The following is a 16,271-nucleotide window of genomic DNA, read 5'->3' as shown; positions in this document are numbered from 1 at the left end:
TTTGACCCTGTACCTCACAGTCAGCAGCCACATTCCAGCCAATCAGCAGATTCATTCGGAAGCTGCATTCTTTTTTTTAAATTATTTTTTAGACAGAAGTGTGTTATATTTGAGCATGCTAGGCTGAACGTGCGTATATCATGGCTAGTTGCACTGAGGGTATGAGTATATAGCAGTACATTGTTGTGAAAGATGGATGTCATGTTTAGGGTGTAGCTTGCACGTTATCAACTGTGTATTTATATCAGCAGCTCCACCACTAGTTATAAATCAAGTGTGAGTTGCCCCATGAGATGAGACTAGTGAATAACATAATACATGAACGGTTAAGGTAAAGGCATGTAAGGAACTACGACAATAAACTCTTTAGGAGGTGAAATAATGACATGTTTAAACGCTTGCTACTTTACGATTAGTTAATGTGCAGAGAGCAGTTCATGTGATCAAAGGCATGGTGTGGAGGATCGGCTATAGTGGGACATGCTTGGCAGGCTGCTGTTTACTGCTTGTGCTCATCCGATCCCTTCTGGGCGCCAGGTGCAGACCCTGGGAGTCCCTGATACCTGGAACAACAAAGGAAATTCTCTGGCTGAGTGCCGGGTTCGCGGCTTGAGGTGGTGGAAGCTTGTTTTGTCGGGTGGTCGGATCTGTCCCGGTGGTGCTTCACGTCCGGTGCGGGATTGTGGTGGCTTAAGGTGGAGGCGAGTGCTTGACGTGGGGCAGGCTCTGCATTTCTGTTTGTGCCTCCGGTCCGTCTTCGACTCCTTTTGTGTTGGTGGATTTTAATGGGGACTGCTTTGCTTAACTGTGGTGGAGCTTGTTGGGGCTGTGGTGGAGCTTGTTGGGGCTTCCTGCTTGTTATTTGCTTCCAAAATTGATTAAAGAGTCTGTCCAGCTTAGACTCAATATCCTGCCATGCTTTGCTGGTACCAGGAGGACATGGGGCTGCCGCCATATTGGGAGAGTCGCAGATGAGTATGTCAGCCTGGGCGGCTGTGCTCTGTGCGTCCATTAGCTCCAGACAGCCTCTCAGGGGTGGACCTGGATAACCCCCACCGGTCCGAGGGGGGGGGTTAACGGAGCTCCTGCCGGGAAGTAGCTGCTCCTGGGCATCCCAGGATCGGGAGATCGGCCGCCTCTCCCGCCCGGTGAGCACCAGGCCACACTTGCCACGTGGAGGTAAGTAAGACTCTGTTGAGTTGTTGACCACTATTAAGTATGTCGGGTCGGTCAGGTAGGAGCAACATTGCTGGGTCATCCCCTTCTGGGGTGAAATTCGCTTGTTGATAGCTGCTTAAAGTGAGATATTGAGGGAGCTCACATGAAGTGCGTCTTTCCTCCATGACAGCTAGGCCCCGCCCCCCGGAAGTTGCATTTTTAGTGAGAGGAGGGACAGTGTAGCTGCTGCTGATTAAATAGGGAAATCGATAGCTAGGTTAGTGTATTCAGTGTCCACTACAGTCCTGAAGGACTCATCTGATCTCTGCTGTAAGGACAGCACCCCAAAAAGCCCTTTTTAGGGCTAGAACATCAGTCTGCTTTTTTTTTCCTGTGTAATCTAATTGCAGTTGCCTGCCTGCCAGCGTGTGTGTTAGGCTCACAGCGTATACTGTGCCCACTTGCCCAGTGCCACCACTCATATGTGGTGTCACAATAGCTTGCATTTAAAAAAAATAAAAACTTTTTTGACTGTAATATAATAGCAGTCAGTTTCCTTCACACGTGTGTGTTTCAGGGCCTGCCAGGGCACAGTGTCACACCAGTGCAACTCATATCCGGTGTAACAGTAGTGTACATTTAAAAAAAAAAAAATACAGTGGGCTTGTTGTCACCTTTCGGGGACCCTTGGTGCTGTATGTGCCTGGGTGGAGGAAGAGACATTCAATTACATCAGTGAGGACAAGGAACGGGACATGGCTAGCTTGGTATCCGACCTTGTGCAAATGGGGAGTTTGCGGTTGTGCAAATGGACTGTTTGCGGTTGTTTGCGGTGCGTTAAACGGGGAGTTTGGTCTGTCACTGTGAAGCGGGCATAACCCTTACACTACCTGATTGATACAACATCATACCTGATGTTTTAAAGCACGTTATTCCAAACAATTTAGGAATGTTAGGTGATTTCTGCCCTTTATGGATTAAAACCAGACTCTGCATCAACTATGTAATTTTCCATGGGAGTTTTGCCATGGATCCCCCTCATGCCACAGTCCAGGTGTTAGAGCCCTTGAAACATCTTTTCCATCACTATTGTGGCCAGAAAGAGTCCCTGTGGGTTTTAAAATTCGCCTGCCTATTGAAGTCTATGGCGGTTTTGCGGAAGTTCGCGTTCGCCATTCGCGAACGGAATATTTCATGTTCGCGACATCACTATTCTGAGGACAAAGTTGACTGGCTAACACAGGACACCCAATCTTCTACAGCTTCCGCTCGGAACCTTGACGCACCATCCTCCTCCAGCTTAGCTTCGGGCACCTCTCAAGTTACTACTCGCCCGCCTGCCGCCACCACCAACACTAGCACCACAGCCGCTTCACTTGATCTGTCAGAGGAGTTATTTACACATCAGTTGGAAGAAATGAGTGATGCGCAACCATTATTGCCAGAGGATGTAGATAACAGGGATATGTCTCAGTCAAACAGCATTAAACACATGGACGTACGGTGTGATGATGATGATGTTGTACCCGCTGCTGCTTCCTTTGCTGAGTTGTCAGATACAAGTGAAGCGGTTGATGATGACGATGCGTCCGTGGATGTTACGTGGGTGCCCACTAGAAGAGAAGAAGAACAGGGGGAAAGTTCAGATGTGGAGACCGAGAGGAGGAGGAGATGAGTTGTAAGCAGGGGGAGGTCATCGCAAGGAGCTAGTGGCACAGTCAGACAGCATGCATCGGCACCCGGGGTCAGCCAGACAGCACGCCAATCAACACATGCTGTTTTTTTGTTTGTCTGCCTGACAACAGCGATGCCATTTGCAACCTGTGCCAAAAGAAACTGAGTCGTGGGAAGTCCAACACCCACCTAGGTACAACTGCTTTGCGAAGGCACATGATCGCACATCACAAACACCTATGGGATCAACACATGAGTACAAGCAGCACACAAACTCAAAGTCGCCATCCTCCTCCTGGTCCAGCATCTTCAGCCACATCAACCACTGCTGTCCTCCTTGCCCCCTCTCAACCATCCGCCACTCCGTCTCTCGCCTGGAGCAGTTCCTGCTCATCTGCCCACAGTAAGGTGTCTGTCAAGGACATGCTTGAGCGTAAGAAGCCAATGTCACAAAGTAACCCCCTTGCCCGGCATCTGACAGCTGGCTTGTCTGAACTCTTAGCCCGCCAGCTTTTATCATGCAAGCTGGTGGAGTCTGAGGCGTTCCAAAAATTTGCAGCAATTGGGACACCGCAGTGGAAGGTACCCGGACAAAATTTCTTTGCACTAAAGGCAATCCCCAACCTGTATTTGATTGTGCAAAAGGAAGTAATGTCATGTCTGGCACACAGTGTTGTGGCAAGGGTCCATCTGACCACTGATACCTGGTCTGCAAAGCATGGTCAGGGCAGGTATATCACCTACACTGCGCATTGGGTAAACCTGCTGACGGCTGCCAAGCATGGAATGCCTGGCTCTGCAGAGGAGTTGGTGACACCGCCACGACTTGCAGGCAGGCCTGCTGCCACCTCCTCTGCTCCTCCGACTCCATCCTCTTCCAAAACCTCCTCGGCTGAGTCTTCTTCTGCTGCTGCGTCTTGCTCCACATCAATGGCACCCCTCCAGCTCCCAGGTACTATTCCACATCCCGGATACGGCAGTGTCACGCCATCTTGTGGTTGACTTGCCTGAAAGCAGAGAGTCACACCGGACCATAACTCCTGTCTGCCCTGAATGCACAGGTGGATCAGTGGTTGTTTCCGCACCTGGAGATTGGAAAAGAGGTTTGTGACAACGGAAGAAATTTGTTGGCGGCATTGAATTTGGGCAAGTTTACACATGTGCCATGCATGGCACATGTGTGTAATCTTATCGTACAACGCTTTATGCATAAGTTCCCAGGCTTACAGGACATCCTGAAGCAGGCCAGGAAGGTGTGTGGCCATTTCAGGCGTTCCTACACGGCCATGGCGCACTTTTCAGATATCCAGCGGCGAAACAACATGCCACGAGGAAGAGGAAGAGTTGTGGTCACCATCACCACCAGAAACAGCCTTATCAGCATCGCTTGCTGGACCTGCAGCAACGCTGGAAGAGGATTGTGAGGAAGAGGAGTCAGAGGAGGAATGTGGCTTTGAGGAGGAGGAGGAAGACCAACCACAACAGGCATCCCAGGGTGCTCGTTGTCACCTATCTGGTACCCGTGGTGTTGTATGTGGCTGGGGGGAAGAACATACCTTCAGTGAGATCACTGAGGACGAGGAACTGGACATGAGTAGCTCGGCATCCAACCTTGTGCAAATGGGGTCTTTCATGCTGTCGTGCCTGTTGAGGGACCCTCGTATAAAAAGGCTGAAGGAGAACGACCTGTACTGGGTGTCCACGCTACTAGAACCCCGGTATAAGCAGAAAGTGCCTGAAATGTTACCGAATTACCGCAAGTCGGAAAGGATGCAGCAGTTCCAAAATAAATTAAAAAGTATGCTTTACACAGCGTGTAAGGGTGATGTCACAGCACAACGGGAATCTAACAGGTTAAGAGGTGAAAGTAATCCTCCTCCTCCCACGACCACTTCGGCAAGGACAGGACGCTTTACAGACGTGTTGTTGATGGAGGACATGCAGAGCTTTTTAAGTCCTACGCATCGCCACAGCCCTTCGGGGTCCATCCTCAGAAAGCGACTCAACCGACAGGTAGCAGACTACCTCGCCTTAACTGCAGATATTGACACTCTGAGGAGCGATGAACCCCTTGACTACTGGGTGTGCAGGCTTGACCTGTGGCCTGAGCTATCCCAATTTGCGATAGAACTTCTGGCCTGCCCCGATTCAAGTGTCCTGTCAGAAAGGACCTTCAGTGCAGCAGGAGGTATTGTCACTGAGAAGAGAAGTCGCCTAGGTCAAAAAAGTCTAGATTACCTCACCTTTATTAAGATGAATGAGGGATGGATCCCGAAGGGACTGACAGTGGGCAATACATTTGACTAAAAAAGGCCTGATGAGGGGGACGTAACAGGGATTAAACTGATAAGAATAGTACTACTTAACACACCACTCCTATCTGGTGGCACATTAGATTGCACGTGCAGTGCCCCAAATTTGAAGTAGGAGGACCGACCAAGCATCTTTTTCCATCTCCCGGTTCCTAAAATCGATGCCATATACACGTCCCCTTATAGGGGACGTAACAGGGATTAAACTGATAAGAATAGTACTAAACAGTCAAAAAAGTGTTTTTTTAAATGTACACTACTGTTACACCAGATATGAGTTGCACTGGTGTGACACTGTGCCCTGGCAGGCCCTGAAACGCACACGTGTGAAGGAAACTGACTGCTATTATTTCACAGTCAAATTTCTAGTTTTTTTTTAAATGTACACTACTGTTACACCAGATATGAGTTGCACTGGTGTGACACTGTGCCCTGGCAGGCCCTGAAACGCACACGTGTGAAGGAAACTGACTGCTATTATTTCACAGTCAAAAAAGTGTTGGTTTTTTTAAATGTACACTACTGTTACACCAGATATGAGTTGCACTGGTGTGACACTGTGCCCTGGCAGGCCCTGAAACGCACACGTGTGAAGGAAACTGACTGCTATTATTTCACAGTCAAATTTCTATATTTTTTTTAAATGTACACTACTGTTACACCAGATATGAGTTGCACTGGTGGGACATTGTGCCCTGGCAGGCCCTGAAACGCACATGTGTGAAGGAAACTGACTGCTATTATTTCACAGTCAAAAAAGTGTTGTTTTTTTTAAATGTACACTACTGTTACACCAGATATGAGTTGCACTGGTGTGACACTGTGCCCTGGCAGGCCCTGAAACGCACACGTGTGAAGGAAACTGACTGCTATTATTTCACAGTCAAATTTCTATTTTTATTTTTTAATGTACACTACTGTTACACCAGATATGAGTTGCACTGGTGTGACACTGTGCCCTGGCAGGCCCTGAAACGCACACGTGTGAAGGAAACTGACTGCTATTATATTACAGTCAAAAAATTTTTTTTTTTTTTTTTTTAAATGCAAGCTATTGTTACACCAGATATGAGTGGTGTCACTGTGCAAGTGGGCACAGTATACGCTGTGAGCCTGACACACACGCTGGCAGGCAGGCAACTGCAATTAGATTACACAGGAAAAAAAAAAAAGACAGACTGATGTTCTAGCCCTAAAAAGGACTTTTTGGGGTGCTGTCCTTACAGCAGAGATCAAATGAGTCCTTCAGGACTGTAGTGGACACTGAATACACTAGCCTAGCTATCGATTTCCCTATTAAATCAGCAGCAGCTACACTGTCCCTCCTCTCACTAAAAATGCAGCTTCCGAATTAATCTAAAATGAATGCTGTCCAGGAGGTGGGAGGGTCTGGGAGGGAGGGTCTGCTGCTGATTGGCTGGAATGTGTCTGCTGACTGTGAGGTACAGGGTCAAAGTTTACTCAATGATGACGAATAGGGGGCAGACCGAACATCGCATATGTTCGCCCGCCGTGGCGAACGCGAACAAGCTATGTTCGCCGGGAACTATTCGCCTGCGAACTATTGGGGACATCTCTATTCTTCAATTTAATACAATTAATTTATCAACCTGTGAAGAGATCTCTGAAGGATGACAGCTTAGATGATTCTTCTAATATTCAAGTTTGTGATCTAGGATTGGAACAGGTATTTGAGATATTACAGCTGTAGCTCTAACCAATGATTGCGTCAGATATATTTTTATTTTATTGAACATTTGAGTGGTACCTAATATGTTAAATATTCACTTTTCCGTTTTATTTCTCTTTTAGCATAAAAATGCCTATCCACAAAGACCCAAAGATATTCTCTTTATAACTGGTTTTAATTTGTCAAGGCAAATATATAATTTTACTAGCATACCTTCCAAATGTCCCTATCTAGGAGATACAGTCCTTCTTCTGGGGCCACATACCTCTGTCTTTCTTTTCTATGATCCATATTGATGGCTTGTAAGTCACCTAAAATTTCTTAGAACAGCCCTGCCACTGGTCACACCACCACTCACACCTCTAAAATAAAAGTGTTCCTCTTTGTACATTTGGAATGTTAAGGTATAGATTAACTGTTAGTAATCGTTTTCACCACCATGAAGTACTAGTCCTTTATATTTGTTAGTAAATAATATATTGTATGTTTCTACATTTAACACTGATACATTACAAAGGAATTAATTGTATTTTTTACCATTAGTTTTGTTTAATTAATATTTGTGTTAAAAAAAATGTTCATCCTCAATGCTCTAGGTATGTTGTGTAAAACAAATTGCCATAATTACAATAAAATACATTTTAGTTTTGTCAATAGGTTGAGTACTTTTGCACTCTACATCAGACGCACATTGATCAGCGGTGAGATCTAAAGTGGAATGTGTGCAGAACGTCTATCTGACCATATAACAGATTGTTTGACCACATATGTGAAAAGAATGAGTTGAATCTTCGATATGGGATATCTGATCTAGCATTACAGAAGTATTTTCCTACCTAAGTTATAAAAACACACACCGTTCTCTGCAATGAGTAGATTAGAGTAATCAATTATCTCCCATTGTACAGTGCTACGGAATCTGATGGCGCTAAATAAATAATAAAGTAATAATAATAAAATCTCAAGTTAATTTAAGTTTTCTTCAGATAAAGATTATGTTTATTTAACAGTAATTATTGCTAGTATATTGAACACTTAAATTGAAATCTAAACTAAGAATGCAACAATATACCATGATGTAAAATTAACGGCCATTCCATACTTTTGTCATATTCAAATTACTATATATGTGTGCAATTAGGTTTTATCTAATTCCAAATAAAAGGTGGAAAGCCCTTGTCTGTTAGATAAAATATACTTCAAAACAGCACAAGCAGTAGACTTACAGGAACACTATAGTCACCTAAATTACTTTAGCTAAATAAAGCAGTTTTAGTGTATAGATCATTCCCCTGCAATTTCACTGCTCAATTCACTGTCATTTAGGAGTTAAATCACTTTGTTTCTGTTTATGCAGCCCTATCCACACTTCCCCAGGCTATGATTGACAGTCTGCATGAAAAAAAAACTGGTTTCAATTTCAAACAGATGTAATTTACCTTAAATAATTGTATCTCAATCTCTAAATTGAACTTTAATCACATACAGGAGGCTCTTGCAGGGTCAGGCAAGCTATTAACATAGCAGGGGATAAGAAAATCTTAATTAAACAGAACTTGCAATAAAGAAAGCATAAATAGGGCTCTCTTTACAGGAAGTATTTATGGAAGGCTGTGCAAGTCACATTCCGGTTAGGTGTGACTAGGGTTCATAAACAAAGGGATTTAACTCCTAAATGGCAGAGGATTGAGCAGTGAGGCTGCAGGGGCATGTTCTATACACCAAAACTGCTTCATTAAGCTAAAGTTGTTCAGGTGACTATAGTGTCCCTTTAAAAATGAGTGTGTACAGTGACATTCACATAGATCTAAACATTGCAGTGCAGAAACATCAACCTGCTGTATATATATATAGTAACTTTAGTTCATATTCATCAGTTTATTTCTGTAATACCTATACAATAAAGAGCAGGGCATGTTTAAATTCAAAACACATAGTAAAAAAATCATTAGATCTTGAAACAGTTTTAACTAAGATATGATTGAATTTGGATAATGTATTGGCTAAATATTCTTAAATGGCATGAACTGTACTCATACTTCTTAATTTCTGTTTCTTGATGAATTACTGTAAGTCAAGTAAAATGATAGAGATTTGTGCTAACGCAAACCTTACAATATTTTTTTCTCCATATTTTTCATGATAATTGAAATCAGAGCTGTTTAGTCATTTATATTCAAGATCTTGTATTATGACCATAAGTTCATAAATGTACATGTTAGTTACCCTATTAAAATACATACAGGGTTATTTACTAAAGTGTCAACTGCCAGGAATTTAAAGTGAATGTCAAATTGTATGTAGCAATAACCAAATTAGTACTATTATACAATTCGGCTATTTCAGTTTTGCTAATTTAAAATTCCGGGTTAAGTTTTTACATCAATGCTAAACAAGTAACCAAACAAAAACCACAAGAACTGTATTTAGCTATACTAAATGTGGTGGTATACACTGCATTACTGGAACTCTCAAATGCTGTGTTATTCACTAAGAGTAATAATTCATAGCAAAATAGCAATTCATTCTAGCAATATAACGAATATCAAAATTTAGACCAAAATAGCCAAGTTTTGAGAAATTCTCCAAGTCAATACTGTTTTGAGTATGTTATTCTAGCCTTACATTTGAAATGCACTTTGAAATTCTTGCAATTATCCCACTTGTGAATAACCTTAATAATTACTACAACTACTAAAACATGGGAGTATCTGAATCTAGCCTGAGATATAGTAGTATTTCAGGACAATATTTAAAAAAATGTACTACTCAAGAATCTCAAACGTCTTAAAGGTATTAACAGAGTGCTGGAAACACTCAAGACGCTAGTTAGCTGGTTAGCACAGTGGAGCAAGGAGAATTTGAATGTAGGGTTGTTGTGACAGGGTACCAGCAGGACCCAGTGAAGTTGTCCAATCAATTATGAGTGTTTGGAGTGTTACTTTACAATGTTATTATCTTTCTCTCATTCTACTACAAGGAAATAATTGTTGGCAAAAGAAAATCATCAGCCTAGAATACACGTACAAATTTCACAGATGAAATATCTGCTTTATAGAAACACTAGCAGGAGAAGAAGAGTGAGAATATGCCAAAATACAAAAGCATTTTTAATTATATATTTGGCATTATAGTCCAAATTGCCATTTTACATATGGCATGTTAAAAAAAAGAAAATAACATATTGAAGCTACTTTTTGTTATGAAATATTTTAGCAATTTAAATATTTCAGAAATATGTGATACCCCATTTGGAAATTCATAATTGTCCTTTCGAAGTAATTACCAAGAGACTGAAAATAAATAAGATTACATGCATGACTTGGTAAGTCTGTATTTTAATCTTCCTAATCATTATTCATTCTGCTATTTAAATTATACAATGATAATGATTCAGCACATATTCATGAGCTCTTTCTGTTTTTATGTAGTTTGCTAGTTCAATTATAAATTAATTTTAGCTGATGTCAAGCTCAAATTTGTGTCCCTATATATTTTCTTATTAGTGGCATTCAAATAAAACATGTTCACTGTCATCTTCTGCCTCAACAATCATATTCTGTCCTTTAAAATCCTACAACCACTGGGTGGTCATACTGCAACCGTGTTCTGCCCTTTAAAAGCCTACCACCACTGTGGGTCAAATTGTCCATTCACAGTTCTAGGAATCCATAGCTGTGTTTTACTTTTTATCCTGTTTTATTGCATTATGCCATACTTTTCTCATATTCTGGTACAATAACCTTGGCATAGACTAACTATTCTATATTCTAATATTCTCATTTACACTTGCCGAGCTACTGCTTGATCTAGTATCGTGGGGCTTTTTGTATTTCGTCTCATTAGAGGTTTTTCCATGACTCCCACCCAGGGGCAGACTGAGCACACAGGCAGATCGGTCATGGACCGAGAGCCCGGGGCAGTCAGGGGCCCAGCTGCACAACCAATCTCTGGCTGAGGAGATCAGAGATTTCCCCAGCCAGAAAACATAATTAATGGCATATTACAGTGATAGATTGCAGGTCCTGTGCCACTTACCACACTGTAAGTGTACCTCCCCTCCCTCTCAGTGAGACCTGGCAGTGATCATTCTGTTCTTTCTGCTAGGTCTCCTCCCACTGTGCGGTACACTCTGCTCTCTGTAAGGGGAAGGGGAGGGGCTCTGGGTTATGAAGTGATGTTACTTCCTGCCATCTCCTACAGAGCACCTGGGAGACAAAGAGCTACAACAACACAACAGGCAAGCTCCTTGTAATTTTTTTGGTTTTGCCTCTATGTCCCCCTGACCTTACCTCCACTCCCGTGTACCCACTATAGCCCCAGCACCCATCACAGCCCACTTATGTCTTCATGCATCTACCACAGACCCTCTCTCCCCATGCGCTCACCACAGCCTCTCTGTCCCCCTCCAACCATATGCAACCCAACAAGTAGCCTCCTCATTTGTTTTCTATCTAACTTCTATGGTTGTACATGTGGAGTATGCTGCTTATGTCATCAGCAAACACTGTGAAAATGTGTAACTACATTTGCTATATTTTTTTTATTGTAATGGAGGGAGTCGTGCCAGCATGGGTTACTCTATCCAAAAACAGTGTTTTATTAAAATGCTGTTTTTGGTTGGATTAACTTCTTAAAAATACATCTGGCTCTCTTTGGGGTCCCTGCAGGTGTGGGCACAAGTCATGTCTGTGTGGCTCTCTCACAGCCATTCTAGGTGCTGGGCAGCACGCACATAATATCTGTGTGAGAGCTGCACAAAGAAGGGATCTCCCACTGCCCTCGGGCCCTGTGATTTGTCAGTTCACCCCTCCTCCCACCACTTTAATTTCAATCTCTCCCTTACTTTTTAACACATCAATAAATATGAGCTCTTATATAGAAGGAACATTAAAATAGAAAAGAGGCAGAGAAAGACTGAAAAACATTGTCTCCAGAACTTTGAACTTTTAATGTTGACATTTGCTTTAACCAAGTGAGAAATGCCATTACAGATATAATATATGCAGGGTATGCGTCATACTAACTTTATATGCTTGTTATATGTTGTTTGACACATATTGTGAATTTACTGGCTACTTATTTAAACATATGTGTTTCACTAATAGGAAGTTTTCACTTTATTTTTTTCAAGGTGAAAGAAAAAAGTAAGAAAGAAAGCACAATCTGACAGAATGTTGGCACCTGCGCAAACTGCACTTAACGGCCTCATCTCCTGGTAGGTGTTAAAGCAAATGATATGTTAAAATGCTGACTGTGTGAAAAATAAATTGGTAAATTTCTATCCATCCATAAAATGCATTTGAATCAGATAGATGGTTGTTTAACTGTGTATAATCAATCAGGCAAAACACATCGATAACGTGGGAAAACATCAACTGATATATTTATAGATTTGATAAGTGAATCATTGTGGATGAGAAAATACATTTGCTACACTTAAAGGGATGCACTGTTAATGCTTTATCTAATTGAAAGGATTATAGTGTGTGTCAAAGGTTGCTAGATTAATGTCGCTGTTCCTGACTTCCTCCGCTAGTCCTAGTTCCAGATGTGTCTGGTAGTGATTATAGCTCTCCCACTTCGTATAGAAATTCCCCAATATATTGGACGCAACCAGTTGTATTGGGTTCAAGAAGGACTGTTTTATTAAGCCCAAGTTGCCTGCTTATGTACACAGAACCCCAGCAGGGGGTCTCCAGGCATTAAAATAGTAGCCCCACCCAGGCATCTCTGTTTCTGAGAAATTACTGTATGTACTTTTACCTTAACTCCAAGGCACTAGAGGTACAATATTTTTTAACAAAAAAAAACCACAAAACACATGTAAAACAGATAGGATCCCCTACGGATCTGTGCACCCAAGTTGTCCAAATAGCGCTCAGATCCATGCAGTATAGCCAAATCGCCACCAGGGTAAAGTTTTGACCCACTGCACACGTGGCAACTTCCCAAAATAATTTCATAAGAAAAAGAGTAGCGGCCGGTCAACTTTTGGGAGTTCCTATTCACATGTAATCGAAGGCTCCCCCTGGCTCATAGGGAGTGAATGGTCTCCCCATTCGGGAGAGTATTTTTCATGAATAGCGCTCTCCTGGCTTGTCTGGGGATGAAGTAGGCAGTGGTGTGATCTTCCCGGGATTTGCGAGGCAAGGTGTCTGAAGTATAATTCCACGCACTCGACAACCAAGTAATGCTGCCTGCATTCAAGAGACAAGATGGCCGCCATTCACTTGAGCACACGTTTCGGTTATGCGAATGGCGGCCACCCAGAGAGAGCACTTGAGTTAAGTGTTTTCTGTGTTAATGAGCCAGGTGGATGCTCTGTGTTCGGTAGTTGAACAGTACCAAACTCAAGGGATCAAGTGGGTTCGACAATTTAAGGAGAGTTACATAGGGCTCTATGTGATAGTTCATAGCTTCTGTGACAGTGAAGGCACACTTCCATTCAGTGTGATTTTAATGTTTTAGTGGTAAACAAGAGTCCTCAGCATACTTAATGAGGAAGTATTAACATAAGGAAGTATTAACATAAGCAGCATAGAGTGGCTAGGCACTTTCAGCCTCTCTCTTCACCCATTGCTGGTATGAATTGGTATGGCTAGAAGGAAGTATGTAATGTTTATATCAGATTGATCATTATTGCATACCTGAGGAAGAGAGGAAAACTCTTGAAAGCTTGTCTTTGAAATATTATGTAAGTCCAATAAAAAAAGATATAATTGCATACTGCAATACTCTGGTATTTTGGCATCTTGTCTACTGGACTAATACGGCTAATCCAATCTATATATATATATATATATATATATATATATATATATATATATATATATATATATATATAATTAAGAATTAATAGGAGCACTCAAAATGACTTATTTTCTGTGTTTTTAATGTGGCAAAAGGTTTACATCAAAATGTAACGCATCAAATCGACGTTTCGACCCCTAAGGGTATTTTTCAAGATCTGTAGAAGCAGCCTCCCCGAGGATCAGACAGAAGAACCCCGTCAGCAGCACCTCTACATTCTCTTCTTGTTCAGGTTCTGGCACACCCCTAACCCTAATATTGGAGCTACTGCTCCGGTTATCAAGATCTTCAACCTGACGGCGCAGGGTTAGCAGCATACCACCCTGTCTTGATATGGCTGTAATACACAAAGAAGAAACAGTATATGATACCTCAAACAATGTTACAATGGTATCTAAATATACTTATCTGATATAGTCAAAACAGCCTCTCAAGGTTGTGGCCCAGTTCCTGACCTTTTACAACATATACATAGACACAGAGGAAAATGAGATACGGCTGTACATAATCTAAAACAGGAACAGAAAAAGATACATAGTGTAATACAGCAAAATAAATGATAATGCGCTGATATAATAATGCACTCACAGGATCAAAGTGAATTATGCGCCAGAAAAGGTCCTCAGGGACCAAAATACAAATAATATGATAAGTAAAAACAATCAATACAGAAAAGCATATGCTTTTCTGTATTGATTGTTTTTACTTATCATATTATTTGTATTTTGGTCCCTGAGGAAGTTCCTTTGCATAGGAACGAAACGCGTAGGACCTCTCTTTTGCTTTAATTTTATTTAATGAGGCTATTATATATAGCCTTTTTTTTACAATACATTTGCATATTTATTTTACCCTACCTTATTGGAGTCTCATTCCATTTTTGGTCCGCTTGGAGTTCCAGTGGAGAGTGGAGGCATCCAGCCGCCCAAATTTATCGGGGCAGGCACCTTTTCTGACGCATTATTCACTTTGATCCTGTGAGTGCATTATTATATCAGCGCATTATCATTTATTTTGCTGTATTACACTATGTATCTTTTTCTGTTCCTGTTTTAGATTATGTACAGCCGTATCTCATTTTCCTCTGTGTCTATTGATATGGCTGTGTCTGCGGCACTGGCCTGCTGCTGTACATTCTGGGCCTGAGATTCAAGTGCCCTTATTTGGCCTCCTTGCGCCTCCACATCAGCCTGCAATGCTGCCAACCCCAAGGTGAGGGATGTTGTGAAAGTGTCAGCCAGTGTTTGGAGGTCTGATTTGGTGACCATCACAGTCGCCATCCTCCTAATTTCCACTCCTATATCGCCCAGCGTGGGCTGCTCGTGCTCCGAGCGGGTTGAAGCAGGAGACCATCTTGGGTCTTTGTGCTTCGCAACTAGGTCCCCGCGGGGTTTGAAGAAAGTCATCCATCGGCCCTGACATTGGCAGCAGTGGTGTTGCCCTGGGGATCTGTGGGTGCTCCTGTCACTTGGTGTACCACATGGGGTAAATCAGGTTTGCAGCAAGTAGCTATTAGTAGCTCGGTGGCGAGGAGCTTGAGTCTCAGATGTCCATGCTGCTCGGACTTCAGACCACGCCCCCATAGTTCTAATTTTCAACATTTATGCCAAAATTTGAATCATTAGAGTCATTTAGATTTGGCTTTTTTATGTGTTTTTTTTTTTTGCAGATTCAACAAAATTCATTGTATAAACCCTTTAACTGTATATTGAAATGTCGATATGCAGCAATAGCTTATTAAACCCACACTGTCACTCAGAATCTGACATAGTTAATTTTAATTCAACATTTTGTTAAAAAGGGGATAAGCAAACATGACGATGAGTTATTTATAGTTTCATTTTACTTGTCTTAGACACGCAGATAGCAGGATATTATATGTGTATACACCCTTGTTATGCACTGCAAGCTTTCAGACAGCTTGCAGTGCATAATGGGCAAGGCACCTGTATAATAATCTGTGCTACATCAATGCAAGTGACAGCATTTATCAAATTGGAGCGTGACACACAGCTAGTGTCTCCAATTCTTAAATTAAAATTACACTTGGAAGAGTAAATGACAAAGATTAAGAAGGAAATGAGGCATAGTAAGGAAGACATTCAAATCACTAGAAGATCATGTTTTAAAGGGATTCTGGGAAGGTAGAGGATTTGAAAGGATAAAATATGTCACCATGTTTAAAAAGCATAACATCACAAAAGGACTGTGACTTCCTATGTTATGTTTAAATGCCTGTATATCTGCTTTGAGCCTAACAACCCCCAAAGGTTGGTGTTGACCTGGGTCTTGTTATAAAAAAACTGTTCACTATACTTCAATAGACACTGCCATATATCTAAACTTCCAGCCACGCAACAGCTCCAGGAATCATCTGATGTGCCTATGGGTACTGACATAATTAACCAGTAATTCAAATCGTTATTTCTGACCTTTCACATTTTTGTGGTCTATTGAACATTTTTAACGTTGCACAAAAGAAAACTGCAAAACATGATTGCTCCTATGAGGAATATCCCTATCTTATATGTAAGTTTTGAAGGTGTACAGTAAAAAAAAAAAAAAAAACAAGGAATGACTATTCCATAAGACAATATATAGTAAAAACTGTTATCCAAAAATGA

General features: G+C 41.8%; 1 protein-coding gene across 13 annotated transcripts in view; it reads left to right on the top strand.

The window, feature by feature from the left end:
* PTPRD (protein tyrosine phosphatase receptor type D) overlaps positions 1-16,271 on the top strand; it is a 1,559,142-nt gene that overhangs the window by 549,919 nt on the left and 992,952 nt on the right. For all 13 annotated transcript variants that reach the window (XM_063455118.1, XM_063455128.1, XM_063455127.1 and 10 more), the window contains exon 5: positions 11,969-12,052. The gene's annotated coding sequence lies outside the window, so the exon portion shown is untranslated. The remainder of the gene's footprint in view (positions 1-11,968; positions 12,053-16,271) is intronic.

The sequence above is a fragment of the Pelobates fuscus genome, chromosome 5, assembly GCF_036172605.1.
Source record: "Pelobates fuscus isolate aPelFus1 chromosome 5, aPelFus1.pri, whole genome shotgun sequence".
In the NCBI taxonomy this organism is placed as follows: domain Eukaryota; kingdom Metazoa; phylum Chordata; class Amphibia; order Anura; family Pelobatidae; genus Pelobates; species Pelobates fuscus.
The sequence above is the reverse complement of the archived record's forward strand: the minus strand, read 5'-3'. Positions and strand labels throughout refer to the sequence as shown.